The sequence below is a fragment of the Sinohyriopsis cumingii genome, chromosome 5 (assembly GCF_028554795.1).
Source record: "Sinohyriopsis cumingii isolate HCF-2022 chromosome 5, ASM2855479v2, whole genome shotgun sequence".
NCBI classification, from domain to species: domain Eukaryota; kingdom Metazoa; phylum Mollusca; class Bivalvia; order Unionida; family Unionidae; genus Sinohyriopsis; species Sinohyriopsis cumingii.
In genome coordinates, this window is record NC_142965.1 from 49193791 (window position 1) to 49202005 (window position 8215).

Sequence of the window (8215 nt, forward strand, 5' to 3'; positions counted from 1 at the left end):
CTGAAGATAAACAAAATCTGAAGATAGCTAGGGGATTAACTCCTGAATGAAAACAGCACGAATATGTCGAACATGTATTATTGATGTAACTCTGAATACATAAAAATGATTCTTACAAGATTGCATGACAGGTAACTTCGTTCTACTATCAAACCTGGTCCGTACATATTTAACTACATATTTTCAATCTTTTAACAATTAAAAGCATCTACTGTCGCAAAAACGAAGGTGGCTCTAGTGTACCAGATAATTCATGTGTAGAAAGGGCCATACATCATCTAACCACTGAGTTGTACTAGAACTAGCGACTTGAAGTACCTGAAGGTTTACTACTAAAACGTTTGCCGTACCTGAATACTTCCCGATTAAACTTATCATAGTGTTGTTGTAATAATATTCCTTGAACAAAACTTAACCTATTTGTAGGGAATATCCGTTCTATTTTATGTGTTCACAAAGAAGATGCGTTTCCAGATTGCAAGAAGTATTTTCAAAAATTGTTTTGCAGGAAAGAACTTTAATCTAGTCGCCATCAAAAGAACCTCAATCACAAGTGCAATCAAATTTTAGTGTAATAGCATGACATATAGAACATGAAGGGTTTTAGCAACAGCTAAAGGCCTTTTTGAGGTCAATACATTCTCTTGTTGAAATGTTCTATCTGTGCTAGGTATCATACATTTTCTTAAATAACGTTAATTGATAGCCCTTGTGTAATCGTAGTCCGACTTCATATTCGTCTTCTTTATTCTAAAGTAAAAATAAAATAAATGAAGCTGACAAATAATAAGTATAAGTTATATTTCACATTTTTGTTAAGTAATGCAAATGAAGCAATGTCATTTAGGAATATCTTACCTAAATATTAATTTATGAACATGCACACGACAGGACTGCTTTATGCTGATCTTTTTATTCTTCCTCTAGAGCAAAGCTTATGGGAATAAAAAATATCATGCTGAATGGAAACTATGCACAGTAAAACCTATTACGGTGTCCCCGCTCTTCTTTTCAATTGTGTTCTTGTTATGGGTATTCAATTTGTATGTTTTAGTTTCTTTTCCATGATATTATGTTATGAATACGTTTATTTGGACATGACCTTGTCCACCATCAAGTTCATTCTGACCAGAAACTTTTATTTTGTAAGCACATAATACATAGCCACTATTTCTCTATATATGAGGGTTAAATATTAGGATCATTATCAGTTGAAGTAAACATGTTTAGTTGGGTCTGAGTCTAGGATATTGGAATTCCCCTACGATATACCTGTTGTACCTGATGTTTACCATGTTCTTTATTATACTTTCAGTAACAGATTTTATATTGTTGACAACTTAGAATTTTCTAGAAACGAACTTTTTGATCCTCATCCTGGTTCTGTTCTGTCTCGTCTTGCTACTACGTTTGTGTCGTAGCTCTTCGTATAATGTTGCTAGCTTGAGAAATTATAGACTCTTGCATTTAACATCTGAGACAGCATCAGTGCTATTGTTGTATTCCTTATTTCATTCGGTGGAATTATTTATTTAATTTAGTATTCCCTAGAAATACAAGGTGCTCACCTATAATATTTTGTAACATTACGTTGGAATTATAGCGATTTCAGGCAACAACAGTTTTGGATTATATTATTTGATAGATGAAAAGACTGTTCACGCTTCAGGTAATTGAGACATTACAACGTTCGAGACTACAGGCACATCAAAACATTCAATATTGGTACTTATTTGGAATACCACTGGAATTCAGTAGGGACGTTATACATTCGGACTTGTAAAAAATCTAATGGTCATTACTGTAAGTTATGTTTTGAATTTTCACTTATTTGTTGAATTTTACAAACCTTGTTGGCTTTCGTTCCTTTATGTTACTTAGTATAAGACCTTAGAGTCGTAAGAGTTCTACATAGTCCGAAAACAATCTATATAAACAAAGTAGAAAGAAACAGTATACAAATTTATAAATCCATCGCAATACAGGACGTTTAGTTCAATTTTTATTTTGTTAAGGTTAAAATTGGATGTATTTGGATATCTTATCCCACGTTTACACTATGTTTCAAAAGTACAATATAGAAGACATGTATGCTGAGGAAGCATGAAATTAATTCTTAATGATCTGTAATAGTCTGCTTTAAAATGCCTCTAAAAACAAATCTATATTATCAAATGGATCTACTGAAGGACCCTGAGAACTCTTTGATTGTACAAACGCAAGCCATAATACAACATTGCCCACGATTTGAAGCAACAGGTGTTTTATTAGATGACGAAGAGTCATGTGCACAATTTGACAAACCATATCCACGTTTTCAGCAGCTTCTCCACAACCTCATCCGTGACATTTCGTCATTACCACTACAGCCGTACTTCAGGACTGATATCTTTGTGCATTATTTTAATATATAATTACAATCAGAGCATAGCTACTGGTCACAAGCATCACTGTCACATCTTTTGATCGCCCAGAAATGAATTTCTTTTTGTTAAATTTGGCTTTAACATGATTTGCCAGTAAGGTATTGTAACATTCTTGCAGACTGTCCTAGTCATAGTTATCCAACATTAATTACCCATATAAAATATTCACTTAGTCTTAATTAAGTTGAAAGATTTGAGCTACAGAATACATTAAACGGAGCAGGTTTATAGAAACGCAAACAAGATATTAAAAGAATTCACTTGATACGGTCAGGAAATAATATCCTATGATGTTTGAATCTTGTAGGTGCATGCAAATCAACGAATATTTGCTAACATTGTTTTCATTGGTGTAAACTACAGTTTAAATAACCATAAATGAGCTAATTAAGAACAAAAAATTATTGATTAATCTTTCACATATGTTCGAGTGTAAACTATTAAACAAATACAGCTCATTTTGACTAGAACTTGATTCACATAAATGAAAGCGGGCAGAATGCATAACAGAAACATTGTGAATGATACGCAGAATCTAAATTCTTGTGTATTCCTAAACACTTCATTGGACCACTAACGGGTAAACGCTAAGCAGAAAATGGTATAATGGTAGAAACAGTGAACTTATTTTAGGACTCTACATGCCATTTTTAAAGATATCGTGTTAAATAATTACAAGTGTAGAAACAGCAGTAAAAATAATTTCGGCATGCAGCCCATGAATGTTGCACAATTATATATATCACATACATTAAAAAAGCATGGCTTTGAAAGTGTTGGTATAAAGCAATTTGATATACCAACACTATTGGTATATCAAATTATGATCCGCCCATTTCGAAATAATGCGCATACATAAACATTCTTGGAAACGTGTGCTGTTGGATATATTCCTATAAACCAATGATGAATATCCACTCATTAATTACAAGTGAGGTATGAAGATAACGATAAAACGTAATAATAATCCCCGTTTTCTAAATGAAATTAACATGGTACACAATTTAATCGCAATACTTTCTTTTTCCGTTTCCCCCTCCCCTCTCATGGATGATGGACAAAATGTGCAGAAATCTATAGTGAGAGAGAAAAAGAAATTGGGCAGGATAAAAACCGTGAAACTGAAATTACACCAAGTAACCTCCGATAAAATTCTTCATAACGGTATGTTTACACTTCCCTTGGGACCTCTTTAAAGTGTTTATATAATCAATTATACAAAGTTACAATTACAGTAAGGTAAATGTCTTGGTTATGGGACACACACATGTAATGTATTTAAGGCTTTGTTGATGTTGTTGTTGTTTTTCTAAAACCTATTATAAAGTTCTAAAAATCTATTATTATTAATTAAATATGAAAAATCCAAAGGTCGCCCCCCTCTTTCTCTCTCTCTCTCTCTCTCTCTCTCTCTCTCTTGATCATAGTGTCAAGATAGTAGCGAAAATACATAAAAAGACGAGACTAGAGGATTTTCGCTTGTGCAACACCACAACGTTTCTGGACCTATGAAGAATGATGGTAAATGTTAAGTCAAACAAACCAGTGTCTGTGTGTGTGTGTGTGTGTGTGTGTGTGTGTGTGAGAGAGAGAGAGAGAGAGAGAGAGAAATTTATGGTCGTTAGTAATGTTAATAGCCACTTAAAATACACAGTTGCCTCTCCTCAATATAACTTCTTTCACATGGCAAATATATGTATTTGTATGTGATATAAAAAATATATGTAAAGTACGTACACTATATAAATGATATACCACACGTTGTACATATTTTTCATTAAAAGGAAATGAGGCAAGCTTCGTTTCCTTTTAATGCAAAATGTATGCATCTCGTGGTATGCATACATATATTTTCTCTCTTTGTAAGTAAGTCTATGAGAGCGAATGCTTCATTTAAATTTCATACAGATTGGGATATAAGAAATTTGTTTTCAAGAACATTACTAAAGATGGATCCAGTTATTTATTTCGCGGAGTAGAAAGAGTATTTTCCACATGATTTCAATGAAGTCCCAACGTAATGGTTTGCTCTTCCACTTATCGTAAACAGCTTTATTACAGCAATCGTCCTGAAAACATGACTTGATTTTTAAATCGCTCATTTCTTATGGCTATCAACACAACACGGTACTATGCGTATGATATTAGTGTTAGAAAAGAAGGTCATGTTTAACGTGGTTTCGTCCTCGATGTTGATCTTCCCAATACATATCATGTATGTTGCAGTCTGTTTTACTCATGGTTTCAGCTTGTACCCAAGATCCAGCTAGGTCTTACAGCTTAAATAAAGAACTTGTTTGGTAAGAACAGATTATAGATAATTAACGCTTAACTTTGAATTTTGGAATTATGGGGTTTAGTTCCTTATCACCTGTACCTAAATTATCCAAAGGAAATCAATGTGGCTGTGGAGTGAGTCCACCTACTAGCACATCAAAGTTTGATCTCATACATGTGTATATCCACTGTTTCTAGTTGTGCACCTGAAACAGAACCTTACAAAGATGTATTATCCACTGAACTAGTAGGAACTCTAGTGAATGACAGATAGTGACTCTGTGGGACATTTGGTGCATATAGTTGATGACTGTATGCCGGAAAGTTTCAAATTACTCATTATTGAAACGAACGTAACCTAAATGTTGCAAAGGACTTAATTCCCCAATAAGTGTACAATATAATGAAGATGAAGATCACGCAGTTGTTTTTAACTCTGATTGCATTAAGTTAATTCTTGCAAAATGTTTCAACAAATAAACTTATGCTATCAGTCTTGCTTCACAGATATTTAGCTTAACGTCTTCGGTGAATTATAAATGAGAAACAGATAACCTTAGCAATTCCGAATGCTGGGTTTTCTTATGTAGATGATAACCAATGCGCTGATGGGCACATACGATTTCTCTGTTTGAATACAACCAACGTCAAAAACTGCACAACTTAAACACCGTGGAACAACATGATTATATGATTTCCACATTTGAATTTACAAGCAACCGAACATGTGCGTTTCATTGCCTTTAAATAGATAAATTATCAATTGACAGTCAACAAATGTTTTTTGTACAAAAAAAATTACTTTCATGGCTACGTCACCAAACAAAATGCAAAGTCTAAAGTATGGTTTTTGTCTGCAAATTCCATTTACTCAGTAGGAATTAAGTGAAAGTTTTATGCAAAAATGATACAAGGAAACAACAGAAACGGACAACAACGTACAAAATAGCAAGTGTCCTGGGAATGTACACTGAACAAGCAATTATAAATGAACGGTCGTCTTCATATTTTCGCCCCAGTAAAAAATACATGACTTCAGATTTATATGTTTATGTGATATATTAGCAAACATGTAAAGACAGAATTACACAGAAAATAGACAACAAACTTTGTAAAATTAAACAAACAATTTATTTCCCTAAAATACTAAATGAAAAATAAAAAATGAACTCACGGTATAGCGAATTAAGTCTTAAAATAACCCAAGAAATAAAAAGCAAAAGTCCTATAAATAAAAAGTTCTAAGTGAATCAGAGTTCAAATCCTGATGAAACCCAAGATGGAAGACGATGACATCTGTAATAGTCAGCGTTGTACTGATGTGTCAACAGTCTCTTGTTGAATCACAGAAAATATTATTCCAGTTTTTGAATTCTGTATAATTTCCATGGAATTTCTTTGTTCAACAATTATCGGAGCACTTACGTATTTCCAGGGAAAACTAATTTATTCGTGTGAATTTTAATTACTTTATTCGATGGATCCATTCTAATGCTTCTTATTACCTTTCTGTAGAGTAATTACGCTTTTGGTGGATAAATAATTTAAGTAATTTCATGGAATTATTACGGAATTCCAAAAAGCCTAATTGGCTATACAATGCTGTGTACGTGCAAAGGTACAATAATATTTTAAAAGTTTTATGGTAATTCTTATATCATACACATACATAAGTAATTCAACTCTAGTCAGGTAGGACATGTGATCGCTATTCTGTGCCTGAAAAACTTTTAAACCTACCAATAATTTGTACCTCAACGAAGACAAGCTATATATATATATATATATATATATATATATATATATATATATATATATATATATATATATATATATATATATATGGGGGGGTGAATATGAGGAAATATAAGCAGACATTTAAATAAATTGAACCGACAGCAAATAGAGTTCAAGTTTAAATAACTAAATTGCTAATGACTTTGCTAACATAACTAGTTACAGTTACTGGCTCAATGATATTGAGAAACTAAGCATGTCAAATTTCATATTTCATTTGGAAATTACAAGTTGGCATAACGTACCAAGTCCATTCCGTTTGACAGGCATACCATACCAAGTCTGTCCCGTTAGATAGGCATAACATACCAAGTTCATCCCGTTAGAGAGGCATAGCATACCAAGTCCATCTCGTTAGTGAGGCATAACATACCAAGTCCATCCCGTTAGAGAGGCATAATATACCATGTGCATCCCGTCAGAGAGGCATAGCATACCAAGTCCATCTCGTTAGATAGGCATAACATACCAAGTCCATCCCGTTAGACAGGCATAACATACCAAGTTCATCCCGTTAGAGAGGCATAGCATACCAAGTCCATCTCGTTAGTGAGGCATAACATACCAAGTCCATCCCGTTAGAGAGGCATAATATACCATGTGCATCCCGTCAGAGAGGCATAGCATACCAAGTCCATCTCGTTAGATAGGCATAACATACCAAGTCCATCCCGTTAGACAGGCATAACATACCAAGTTCATCCCGTTAGAGAGGCATAGCATACCAAGTCCATCTCGTTAGTGAGGCATAACATACCAAGTCCATCCCGTTAGATAGGCATAACATACCAAGTCCATCCCGTTAGATAGGCATAACATACCAAGTCGATCCCGTTAGACAGGCATAACTTACCAAGTCCATCTCGTTAGTGAGGCATAATATACCAAGTCCATCCCGTTAGAGAGGCATAACATACCATGTCCATCTCGTTAGTGAGGCATAATATACCAAGTCCATCCCATTAGACAGGCATAACATACCAAGTCGATCCCGTTAGACAGGCATAACATACCAAGTCCATCTCGTTAGTGAGGCATAATATACCAAGTCCATCCCGTTAGATAGGCATAACATACCAAGTCGATCCCGTTAGACAGGCATAACATACCAAGCCCATCTCGTTAGTGAGGCATAATATACCAAGTCCATCCCGTTAGACAGGCATAACATACCAAGTCCATCCCGTTAGATAGGCATAACATACCAAGTTGATCCCGTTAGACAGGCATAACATACCAAGTCAATCCCGTTAGAGAGGCATAACATACCAAGTACATCTCGTTAGAAAGGCATAACATACCAAGTGCATCCCGTTAGATAGGCATAACATACCAAGTCCATCTCGTTAGTGAGGCATAATATACCAAGTCCATCCCGTTAGACAGGCATAACATACCAAGCCCATCTCGTTAGTGAGGCATAATATACCAAGTCCATCCCGTTAAACAGGCATAACATACCAAGTCCATCCCGTTAGATAGGCATAACATACCAAGTTGATCCCGTTAGACAGGCATAACATACCAAGTCCATCCCGTTAGAGAGGCATACCATACCAAGTCCATCCCGTTAGAAAGGCATAACATACCAAGTGCATCCCGTTAGATAGGCATAACATACCAAGTCCATCTCGTTAGTGAGGCATAATATACCAAGTCCATCCCGTTAGACAGGCATAACATACCAAGTTCATCCCGTTAGAGAGGCATAGCAT